This window comes from Schistocerca serialis, chromosome 6 (genome assembly GCF_023864345.2).
Source record: "Schistocerca serialis cubense isolate TAMUIC-IGC-003099 chromosome 6, iqSchSeri2.2, whole genome shotgun sequence".
NCBI lineage: Eukaryota > Metazoa > Arthropoda > Insecta > Orthoptera > Acrididae > Schistocerca > Schistocerca serialis.
The window spans coordinates 353,552,463-353,565,419 of record NC_064643.1 but is presented as its reverse complement, the minus strand read 5'-3'; the positions used below and the strand labels follow the sequence as shown (position 1 = coordinate 353,565,419).

At 42.5% G+C, this 12,957-nt stretch overlaps 1 pseudogene; it reads left to right on the top strand.

Annotated features, from left to right (window-relative positions):
• The first annotated feature begins 11,800 nt into the window (after nucleotides 1-11,800).
• LOC126485304 (5S ribosomal RNA) lies at nucleotides 11,801-11,918 on the top strand (annotated as a pseudogene).
• Nucleotides 11,919-12,957: the final 1,039 nt, after the last annotated feature.

The window sequence follows — 12,957 nt, the reverse complement described above, 5'->3', positions numbered from 1 at the left end:
GGAGGATAGACACCTGTGCCCTGGGAAGTTGAGCCGCTCGCCCTCCTACTCTAGTGCAGGAGTTCGGGTGGGGCATGCCTTCGCTCGCAACGGTGAGCTCCACTTCTGAAATCCCTTCCAAGAATTACAGCAGGTCTCTGCTCCGCTTACGCTCCTTGCTGCAGCAGCAAAGCCATGCATAGCCGGGACATGTGCTGCTGCACGGACTCAGGACTGGTGCGCAAAGCGAGAGTTGTAGCGTGAGTCTGAGTACAAAGCTAGAATATTTAAGTGTTTCAGGCTGCCTGTACGCTGACCAGGACACACTGCTGACATTGCTGCCACCAAACCTTGCCACCATAGATGCTATCTCCCCTGGGCGCCTAAATCGTGTTCACCACTAACCACTAATAAAGAAGTCTACTTGGTGACAATGTCCGTTTGTGGTAATTACCTCATTATTTATAATTTAGAGAAAGAGCTGTCACTGTGAGCGATTGAGGTTGGTAATGTTTGGAAAACTTTAGGTGTAATCGTTAAATTCGGAAATACTGCAATTAAAATGTTTGCTAATATTTGATTTACGATGTTAATGGGTTGGTGCCTTGCCACGGTTCTCGCGAGTCCTCCCTCGTGCACGTGTGTGTTGTTCTTAGCGTAAGTTAGCTTATGTTAGATTAAGTAGTGTTTAACACTCGGGACTGATGACCTCAACAGTTTGGTCCTACAGAAACTTACCATAAATTACGAAAAAGTAAAAAGAAAAACGGTAATTCGTTTGCGCTATGATAAGGGTGAACTAAAGTAAGCGTTGTCTTGTTAAAGGGGTCGTTTTGACAAATATCAGAGTTGGGACCCTACTCAGTTTATTTTCTAATTTCTAACAGAGCTTCCTCACTTCTGCAGTATCTAACTTCTTCTTCAACTGTATAAGTTTTATAGAAAGAAGAAGGTTTTGTGGTTTTCATCTAAAGGTTTGAAATGTTCGTGAATAGCTTAGTTACGGATAACCTATGTTAAGTATTTTGGATTCAGACAAGACTTCCTCCAAGAGAACCAGAATTTAATATAAACAGATGCTAAAGGCTAATGTCAATAGTGGACAGAATGGAGTGACTGTCATACTATGTCAGCCGGCGTCTCTAAGGAAGTTCTGACCAAGCAGAATGCGCCATCTGCTCAACGTTCTGTCTCACTTCTCAGGTACACGCTGTAAAGTTCACATCTAGTCGAAATTTCGTATCGCTTTTTTCTGTTTGAGGCTTGATGGTGTGAACTAGGCTGCGTGGTATGTCACCTCAGCAGCTGTTAGCAGTGTCGCAGTTCGTTTCGTCCCGGAAGACTTAAGCCACATTTATGTTTCTGTTAACAGCTGCGAGACTTCTGTGATTCGAACTGCTACGAAACATGTGTTAAAATCATCATCGTGTCATACATTGTAACGCCTCTAATACTATGATATTGCCCTTCTACAACATTAAGTAAAGGTGGTACGAGCGGACGCAGGCTTGTTTCGCTGGAGAGACAGCGAGAGAGAAATGTTAGAACTCGTTAACTGAGTTGCTATCAATAAATGACGCCGTGCAACTAGCGAGAACTTGCTTCGATGATTTCGAGAACCGTTTTGCAGTGGAGAGACCACGACAATTCATTAACTGCGTACTTCTATCGAATGGAGGGCTAACATTAAAATAAGGCAATAATACCATGAACAGAGACATTATTCCAATGCTCTTCCGGTAAACGAAGTAGAAAGAAATTTCAGTGCATGGTAAATTTAGAAAGGGACACTCTGCCACACAGTTTCAATGATTCGCATAGAAGTAGATGTAACTACATCTGCTTACTTCCCGACACTTTATTTTCAATCCCATTTCGCGGTACGTGCACATTCCGAAACCTATTCCTCTGTCATACGACGTTTATAAGTGTTGCCCAGCCTTCAACTCAAACTTTATTATAAAAACTGTAAACGGATTTGTTATTAATGGTGGTGTCACTTAGCACTGCCTGCCTTCCCGGATGAGGAAGCATCTGTCGGACGGAAACGATTAATCTTCCCGTCCCAAGCATCCTCTTCTTACACTAGCCCATTGTCTCGCCGGTCACTGCAAAAATTTTAATTTCCCTACCCATTATTTAGTGTCAGAGGACTTATATCTACATGCAGCATATTTCTTACGTCCGGCCGTACGAAAAATTAATCCAACGTATTTCGCTGCGATATTTTGCATCACTTTTGCGATAATTTTTTTTTATTGATTTGTGTGTAATTGAATTAAAGACTGCTGCTGAACTGTGGTGACGAACTGTCATGTATTTTTCGTATAGGAATTCATGCATTAATTTCTTGCAAGAGCTTTTGTCTGTGTGGGATGCAAGTAAACCATCTACCATTTGTAAATAAAAAAATACGCTTGGAAAGGACAGTTCTTTAAAATTTAGGTCAGAGGAATGTGAGGTTAGTTTTTCCAACAAATTACAGATACAGAGTCGTGGCAAAATATTTTGCATGATGCAAATGTTTGGACATAACGATCTCTCTTGTGTTACAGAAACTTGCGAAAGGCTAATGCATCGGAAAATTAATTTCCAGAAGTCACTTTCACCCATCGACTCTAGCTGTGCACTACTGGAGATTAACCACGCATTACAGTTGTTGATTTAATGTGGCGGGAGTGATATCTGGAATGTTGCTAATAACGTTAATGTACTGTCCAATACCCATGGGTATAGCACGAACAGCCAGTGCCATAACATGAATTCGGATACACTGGCAACAGAACTAGGCTTACCTACTCGACTGGGTGTAGATCGAGAGACATTCACAATTTTCTCTATTGGTCCTTAGTATTGGTAACTTTCCTTTGAAGTCTGAAACGTTGATTTTGCGACAGTTGCGTGACTGTGCCACGTGGATGACCGGTGAGCGACATTGAACAATGTAGTTTGGTATTTGTTTTCTGAATTTTTATAGAACTGAGAGAGGGTGAGTGCGACAACTTTTTACTGATAACCACCTATTTATTTCGAATATTACACAGCATTATTTGATGTACGGCAGCTAACGTCAGTGTCGCACTTCCTACAAGGCACAAGACATGCAAAATATGTACAGAATTTCATCGTGAATTCATCGTGGGGTCTGGTAATCAAGAAATATGCGCAAATCCATCTCGTTTCCTAAATAGTCTAAGTAGCCAAGTATTGCCCAGGGAAATTTGTTTCATCTTGACTATTCCAACAAGATATCTGAGAGACGAGCCCTATCTGAGCATCTTGTCTGAATAATCATTATCACTGAGACGGTTTAAGGAGAGACATAAACCTCAACAACAGCAGGGCAATGTGTGTTATAAGTCGATCACATACAATCTATGTTGTAACACCGTCAATGTACAGTTGTAAATCATAGAACATCTGTCACAGATGTTCTCTACCATCTCTTTCAACACTGATTGTATTCAAATCTGCTAGCAATAGTGGCCACTGTCACTGAAGATAAGATCTTCTGGATTGAATGGTCGCATTATTTTGCCACTCAGTTTGCTTTCTAAACAGCCGACAGTCAAAATCCTCGCCTGTACTCCGCTTCAGGTCGCCACTGCTGTACTTGACTACCTTAACATAACTGAAACCCATTTTTTATTCATTTGTTGTTAATTCATTTTATTTCCTGACCAACGAGGATGGGGATAGGGTGGCAGCGCTTTTCGTCTGTAACATTTAAAAAATACACAGAATACTCTTCATAGAAGGTAGGTTAAAGAAAGTTAAATCTACGCATGAGGCATGATCTGATTTCTAGAAAGCTGTTGACAATGTTATCTGGACTATAGTCTTTGAAATGCTGAATGTAGCGGAAATAAAACTCAGGGAGCGAAAGGTTACAATTTATTCGAAAACGGGACTACAGTTATGGGGGCCAAAGGAGATGAAAGGGAAGTCACAGTTGAGAAGGGAATTAGGCAGGTTTTTAGCCTACTACGATGCTCTTTAGTCTGCACAACCTGTGAAAGAAGTGAAGTAGAGTTTTGGAAAGGGGAACGAGACGAGAAACATAACAAAGTTGAGATTTGCTGATACAGCTAATACTGTCAGAGACTTGGGACAGCAGCTGATGGCATTGGATGGCTTATTGGATAAAATTCAGCTAAAGTGAAACAGGCGTAATGGGATCAAGTAAAATCAAGCCATTCGTTGCTAACTAAATTAGCTCAGTGAAAGAGATGATACATGTAGAGTTTTGCTATTTGAGTAGAAAGATAACTGACATTGGCCGATGTAGAGAGGAAATGCGATTAATACTGGTGATATTAAGAACAGGATTTATGACAAACAGAAATTTTTTAACGTGTACTTTAAATTTGAAAGTTAGGAAAACTTTTCTGGTTTATGCTTAAGTGTAGCCTTGTGCAGAAGTGGAACTTGGACGTAAACGAGAAGGGAACAGGACCACTGGAGTCAGATGCTATAAAAAGAATAGTGAAATAGTAAGGGCATTTTAATGACTAACGAGCAGATACTGAACTGAATACAGTAGGAAAAAATGGGACAACCTTTCTGAAAAAGAGGATCAATTGACAGAACGCAGTCCAAGGTGTCAAGGATCTATGTAAGTGCCATTCTGGATGAACTTAAACAGTAAACAGAATTGATCATCTCCTTTCAGTTTCAAACATTAACATGTCTTAATTTCTACAAAAGTAAATATGTCTTAGAACGGATGTCGAATGTGTGTTCCCGAGGAAGGGGCAGTTCCAAACGATGTGCCACATGACCCCCTTCCCATTTCAAACATGTAACTTATATACCAGATGGCGAATTTCATGATGGCCGCTGCAGTCGCCATAGCTCCTATAAGTTGCCCCTCCCCCCCCCCCCCTTCCCCTTCCAACGTCAAGACATCCCATATCGGACGTCATTATTAGGATCATAAGTGGCATTTTTCTCGTGTTTCGGCCTGTATTTGCAATTTTGTTTTTGCAACATGTAGCTTGTGTCATCCTAAACAAATACTGCTCATCACTCCAGCCACACGTTGCAAAACCAACATTGCAAATATCTACCGAAATACCAGAGCAAAAGCACCTGACGTCTCTTAGGAGATACTCCCAGTATATTCGAAGAATGTGGCAGCAGAGAAGTCGAAATACGGGTGTGGAGGAAAGCTGTAGAGGGATGTGGTGCGATATAGCAACTAGAAGATTTTACCTTCTATGAGAACGACACTTAACCCTTCAATATCAAATACAACTCTTGTAGGGACGAGATGTTCATACCGCTGGTAAAAGATCAGAAAACAACAGTGGGAAACGGGGAAAATTACTTTAAAACCTATCTTTTACCTCTCGGTGTGGTGATAAGGACGTTATCCCCTCATTCGTTGAAATTAGTCCCCATGTGCAGATAATGAAAACTATTGGAATCCAGCCAGGCATTTTTTCGTTGATGAATTCTACAAATACACAGGGACTTAAATTATATCAGTCACTAACAGGCCAGTATTTAGAACTAGAATAATTCTCTCGCATCAAGACTCGGTTTAAATTTACAGAGAAACTTTCATTCATGATGCTAAAATATCTGATTTCATTGTACCAATACGAAAATAACGTACAAGAAAATGATGAATTTATTCACAGAAAAGCTACTGATCTCGATAAATAAATTGTAGTTGTGTACCTCGTGTGAGAGAAATTCGGCAAAGGAGGCAGTACTGAGCAATGACATAAGCTTCGGAGATGCTTCAAGAGAGATGTAAACTAACAATGAAATCCTAATCAAAGTATTTCAAAAAGCAGCTCAGCGTGAAGAGTCAAGCGATATACTAAAACCCCACCTATCGCTCTCTTTGGCTTCACGAAAATGAAAATACGAGACCAGCTCTAGGGTTATGCAAGTCTGATGTTATTTCAGCGACTTGCACTTCGCTGACGTTAAAGGTTGAGGAAAACACAAAACTCAATTCCCGAACGAAGAAAATCTCCAACACGGCCGGACAATGCACTCGGGACTTCGCGAACTAACGGTAGCGCCACTGGTTAGTTAATTTCGTGTTCCACGGAGTAATGAACATCATTTTTCTTCTGGTATTGTACTTATGTACATCTTGTCGGTTAGATCGTTAGTGAGAGTGCACCACGAGTTCCCGCTGCTAATAAGGCGAATACACCGTTCGCTTATTACATATTTTTACAAGCTTCAAACAGGATCGGCTTCTGTAATGGATAGGAACTGTGATTGTTCTGTACAGATGCAAGCTGAGTGGTTGACTCTTCACTCGGAGCTCCAGGCTGTGTTGGCTTCTGTCACATAGCTTGGGTTGCTACCAAGGGGCATCACTGTAGGGGGTCAGACAGGGGTATGCGAGGGACATCAAGCACGTACCACATGTCACCCAATCGGTCCACTGCTGTGGCCGCCACAGGTATTGTTTACACTGAGGTTGATCCCTCACCCGTGATCAAGTAGGAGATCATTCCAAAGTCTGACAGGCAGTGAAAGACATTCCAAGGGGCCGATCGTAGGGCCTCCCCGGTTCGTTTGAAGAACAGATTTAGGGCATCATCTGTGGCTGACGAAGTCCCTGAGCCGGATGCAGACGTCTACCCTGTTCCAGAGGAAGCTTCTCGGCCCGCAAGTTCTGGGCATTCACAGAGGGTGGGTTTGCTGGTAGTTGGGAGCTCCAACATTATGCGCGTATTGGCGCCCCTTATGAGCATGCCAGACAAGGAGGGGAAGGAAGCCAGTGTGCACTCCATGTACATACTGGGGGAGTGATTCCGGATGCCATAAAAGGTACAGGGTGCAAATAACTGCAGGTGGTGGCCAATGTCGGTATCAATGACGTGTGTTGCTTTGTATTGGAGGAGATAGTTTCTGGTTTTAACGGTTAGCGGAATTCATAATGACTGCCAGTTTTGCTGACGATATAAAGGTGGAGCTCACCATCTGCAGCATCGTTGACAGAACCGACTGTGGTCCTTTGGGGTATACCCGAGTGGAGGGTCAGAATCTGAGGCTCAGGTGGTTCTGTGACTGTGTAGGCTGCAGATTCCTTAACTTGTGTCATCGGGTGGTGGGTTTCCGTGTTCCGCTAAATTAGTCAGGAGTTCACTATACACAGGAAGCGGCTACGTTGGTAGAGGGGGTTGTGTGAAAGGGACTGGGCAGTTTTTTAGATTAGAGGGTCTCAGGAAACCACAGAAAGGGCATCGCCCTAAAAGGGTGCAGTTAAAATACAGTAAGGTAGTTGTAGAAACGATCGGTATTGTAACTGAAAACTGTCATAGCTGTGTTGGGAAAGATCTAGAGCTCCAGGCCATAATATAAAGCACTGAATCTCAAATAATTATAGGTACGGAAAGCTGGATAAAGTCGGAAATAAGTTCAGCCGAAATTTTTTCAAACAAGCTAACAGTTTTAAGAAAGCATGGGTTAAATACAATTGGTGGTGAAGAATTTATTGATGTCAAAAGTAGATTATCTTGTAGTGAAATGAAAATACATATTTGCTGCGAAATAGTATGGGTAGAGGCTGTACTCGACAATCAGACAAAACTATTAACTGGATCGTTTTACCGACTCCACCCCCCGACTCACAAGATATAGCTGCTGAACAGTTCATTGAAAACTTGACTATAATTTCATATAGGTACCCCACTAATACAATTATAGCAGGTGGTGACTTAAATCTACCCTCGATATGCTGGAAAATTTATACGTCTGAAGCCGGCGGCAGGCATAAAACGTCATCCGAAACTGTACTGAATGCTGTCTCAGAAAATCATTTTGAACAATTAGTTCATCAGCCCACTAGAAGCGTAAATGCTTGCGAAATCATACTTGACCTCTTAGCAATAAATAATCCTGGACAAAAAGGGAGTATCATGAGGAATAAAGAGATTAGCGACCGCAAAGTAGTTGGTGCTAGGCTGAATACCGTAACACCTACAAACATCATGAAGAAACGCAAAGCACACCTGATTTCGAAAAACTGATAAAAATGCTCTTAAGGCCTTTTTAAGAGACTGTCTCAACTCCTTTCGATCTGATAACGTGAGCGTAGAAGAGATGCTGAATGATTTCAAAGCCGTGCGGTTCTAGGGGCTTCAGTCCTGAACCGCGGGACTGCTACGGTCGCAGGTTCGAGTCCTGCCTCGCGCATGGATGTGTGTGATGTCCTTAGGTTAGTTAGGTTTAAGTCGTTCTAAGTTCTAGGGGACTGATGACCTAAGATGTTAAGTCCCATGGTGCTCAGAGCCATTTCAATTTGATTTCAAAGAGATAGTATAGACGGCAATTGAGAGGTATAGAGGGTGGTCCAAATATCTCAAGAAATAAGCGTCAAACGACAAAATTACAATGAACGAAACTCGTCTAGCTTGAAGGGGGAAACCAGATGGCGCCATAGTTAGCCAGCTAGATGGCTCTGCCATAGGTCAAACTGATATAACCTGTTGTTGTTGTTGTGGTTTTCAGTCCTGAGACTGGTTTGATGAAGCTCTCCATGCTACACTGTCCAGTGCAAGCTTCTTCATCTCCCAGTACCTACTGCAACATACATCCTTCTGAATCTGCTGAGTGTATTCATCTGTTGGCCTCCCTCTACGATTTTTAGCCTCCACGCTGCCCTCCGATACTAAATTGGTGATCCCTTGATGTCTCAGAACATTTCCTACCAACCGATCCCTTCCTCTAGTCAAGTTGTGACACAAACGTCTTTTCTCCCCAATCCTATTCAATACATCCTCATTAGTTATGTGATCTACCCATCTAATCTTCAGCATTCTTCTATAGCACCAAATTTTGAAAGCTTCTATTCTCTTCTTGTCCAAACTATTTATCGATCATGTTTCATTTCCATACATGGCTACACTCCATACAAATACTTTCAGAAACGACTTTCTGACACATAAATCTATGCTCGATAATAACAAATTTCTCTTCTTCAGAAACGCTTTCTTTGCCATTCCCAGTCTACATTTCGTATCCCCTCTACTTTGACCATCATCAGTTATTTTGCTCCCCAAATAGCAAAACTCCTTTACTACTTTAAGTATCTCACTTCCTAATCTAATTCCCTCAGCATCACCCGATTTAATTCGACTACATTCCATTAGCCTCGTTTTGCTTTCGTTGATGTTCATCTTATATCCTCTCTTCAAAACACTATCCATTCCGTTCAACTGCTCTTCCAAGTCCTTTGCTGTCTCTGACAGAATTACAATGTCATCGGCGTACCTCAAAGTTCTTATTTCTTCTCCATGGATTTTAATACCTACTCCAAATTTGTCTTTTGTTTCCTTCACTCTTGCTCAAAACATCGGGGAGAGGCTACAACCCTGTCTCACTCCATTCCCAACCATTGCTTTCCCTTCATGTCCCTCGATTCTTGGAACTGCAAAAATGGTTCAAATGGCTCTGAGCACTATGGGACTTAACTACTGAGGTCATCAGTCCCCTAGAACGTAGAACTACTTAAACCTAACTAACCTAAGAACAACACACATATCCATGCCCGAGGCAGGATTCGAACCTGCGACCGTAGCGGTCACGCGGCTCCAGACTGTAGCGCCTAGAACCTCTCGGCCACTCCGGCCGGCTCTTGTAACTGCCATCTGGTTTCTGTACAAACTGTAAATAGCCTTTCGATCCCTGTATTTTACCCCTGCCACCTTCTGAATTTGAAAGAGAGTATTCCAGTCAATACTGTCGAAAGCTCTCTCTAAGTCTACAAATGACAGAAACGTAGGTTTGCCTTTCCATAATCTAAGTTCTAAGATAAGTCGTATTGCCAGTATTGCCTCACGTGTTCCAATATCTCTACGGAATCCAAACTGATCTTCCACGAGGTCGGCTTCTACTAGTTTTTCCATTCGTCTGTAAAGAATTCGCGTTAGTATTTTGCAGCCGTGACTTATTAAACTGATAGTTCGGTAACTTTCACATCTGTCAACACCTGCTTTCTTTGGGATTGGAATTATTATATTGTTCTTGAAGTGTGAGGGTATTTCGCCTGTCTCATACATCTTGCTCACCAGATGGTAGAATTTTGTCAGGACTGGCTCTCCCAAGTCCGTCAGCAGTTCTAATGCAATGTTGTCTACTCCCGGGACCTTGTTTCGACTCAGGTCTTTCAGTGATTAGGCAAACTCTTCACGCAGTATCATATCTCCCATTTCATCTTCATCTACATCCTCTTCTATTTCCACAATATTGTCCTCAAGTACATCGCTCTTTCATAGACCCTATATGTACTCCTTCCACCTATCTGCTTTCCCTTCTTTGCTTAGAACTGGGTTTCCATCCCAACTCTTGATATTCATACAAGTGGTTCTCTTTTCTCCAAAGGTCTCTTTAATATTCCTGTAGGCAGTATCTATCTTACCCCTAGTGAATAAGCCTCTACATCCTTACATTTGTCCTCTAGCCATCCCTGCTTAGCCATTTTGCACTTCCTATCTATCACATTTTTGAGACCTTTTTTATTACTTTTTGCCTCCTTCATTTACTGCATTTTTATATTTTCTCCTTTCATCAATTAAATTCAATATTTCGTGTGTTTCCAAAGCATTTCTAGTAGCCCTCGGCTTTTTACCTACTTGATCATCTGCTGCCTTCACTACTTCATCCCTCAGAGCTACCCATTCTTCTTCTACTGCATTTTTGGGACTGATGACCTTAGCAGTTACGTCCCATAGGATTTCACACATTTTTTTTTCTACTGCATTTCTTTCCCCCATTCCCGTCAATTGCTCCCTTATGCTCTCCCTGAAACTCTGTACAACCTCTGGTTTAGTCAGTTTATTCAGGTCCCATCTCCTTAAATTCCCACCTTTTTGCAGTTTCTTCAGTTTTAATCTAGAATAGATTGTGGTCAGAGTCCACATCTTCCCCTTGAAATGTCTTACAATTTACAACCTGGTTCCTAAATCTCTGTCTCACCATTATCTAATCTATCTGAAACCCGTCAGTGTCTCCAGGCTTCTGACATGTATACAACCTTCTTTTATGACTCTTGAACCAAGTGTTAGCCGTAATTAAGTTGTGCTCTGCGCAAAATTCTACGAAAAGGCTTCCTCTTTCGATTCATACCCCCAATCCATATTCATATACTACGTTTCCTTCTCTCCCTTTTCCTACTGACGAATTCCAGTTACCCATGACTATAAAATTTTCGTCTCCCTTCACTATCTGAATAATTTCTTTTATTTAATCATACATTTCTTCTATTTCCTCATCATCTGCAGAGCTAGTTGGCATATGAACTTGTAGTACTGCAGTAGGCGTGGGCTTCGTGTGTATATTGGCCACAATAATGCGTTCACTGTGCTTTTTGTAGTACCTTACCCGCACTCCAATTTACTTTATTCATTATTAAACCTAATCCTGCATTACCCCTATTTTATTTTGTATTTATAACCCTGTATTTGCCTGACCAAAAGTCTTGTTCCTTATGCCACCGAAATTCACTAATTCCCACTATATCTAACTTTCACCTATCCATTTCCCTTTTTAAATTTTCTAACCTACCTGCCCGATTAAGGGATCTGACATTCCACGCTCCGATTCCTAGAACTCCTATTTTCTTTCTGCTGATAACGATGTCCTCTTGAGTAGTCCCCGCCAGGAGATCCGAATAGGGGACTATTTTACCTCCGGAAAATTTTACCCAAGAGGACGCAATCATCGTTTAACCATACAGTAATGCTGCATGCCCTCGGGAAAAATTACGACTGTAGTTTCCCCTTGCTTTCAGCCGTTCGCAGAACCAGCACAGCAAGGCCGTTTTGATGAGTGTTACAACGCCGGATCAGTCAACGGCCTTGCCGCAGTGGTAACACCGGTTCCCGTCAGATCACCGAAGTTAAGCGCTGTCGGGCTCGGCTAGCACTTGGATGGGTTACCATCCGGTCTGCCCAGCGCTGTTGGCAAGCGGGGTGCACTCAGCCCTTGTGAGGCAAACTGAGGAGCTACTTGATTGAGAAGTAGCGGCTCCGGTCTCGTAAACTGACATACGGCCGAGAGAGCGGTGTGCTGACCACGTGCCCCTCCATATCCGCGTCCAGTGACGCCTGTGGGCTGAGGATGACACGGCGGCCAGTCAGTACCTTTGGGCCTTCATGGCCTGTTCGGGAGGAGTTCAGTTCAGTTCAGTCAATCATCCAGACAGTAGCCCCTGCAACTACTGAAAAGGCTGCTGCCCCTTTTCAGGAACCACACGTTTGTCTGGTCTCTCAACAGATACCCCTCCGTTGAGGTTGCACCTACGGTACGGCTATCTGTATCAAGCCTCCCCACCAACGGCAAGGGTCATGGTTCATGGAGGAGGATACGTTTATATTTAAATAGGAATCCCCATTTTTATTACATAGTCGTGTAGTGCATAAAGCAAAATGAATGATTTAGTTGGACTACTTTTATCGCTTTGTGATAGATGGCACTGTTTTAGTCACAAACATATGGCTCACAAGTTTAGACGAACAGTTGGTAGCACGTAGGTTTTTTAAATTAATATACAGAACGTAGGTACTTTGAACATTTTATTTCGGTTGTTCCAACGTGATACATCTACCTTTGTGAACTTATCATTTCTGAAAACGCATGCTGTTACAGCGTGATTACCAGTAAATACCACATTAATGCAATAAATGCCCAAAATGATGTCCGTCAACCTCAATGCATTTGGCAATACGTGTAACGATATTCCTCTCAACAGCGAGTAGCTCGCCTTCCGTAATGTTCGCACATGCATTGACAATGCGCTGACGCATGTTGTCAGGCGTTATCGGTGGATCACGATAGCAAATATCCTTCAACTTTCCCCACAGAAAGAAATCCGGGGACGTCAGATCCGGTGAACGTCCTTCGACGACCAACCCACCTGTCATGAAATATGCTATTCAATACCACTTCAACCGCACGCGAGCTATGTGCCGGACATCCATCGTGTTGGAAGTACATCGCCATTCT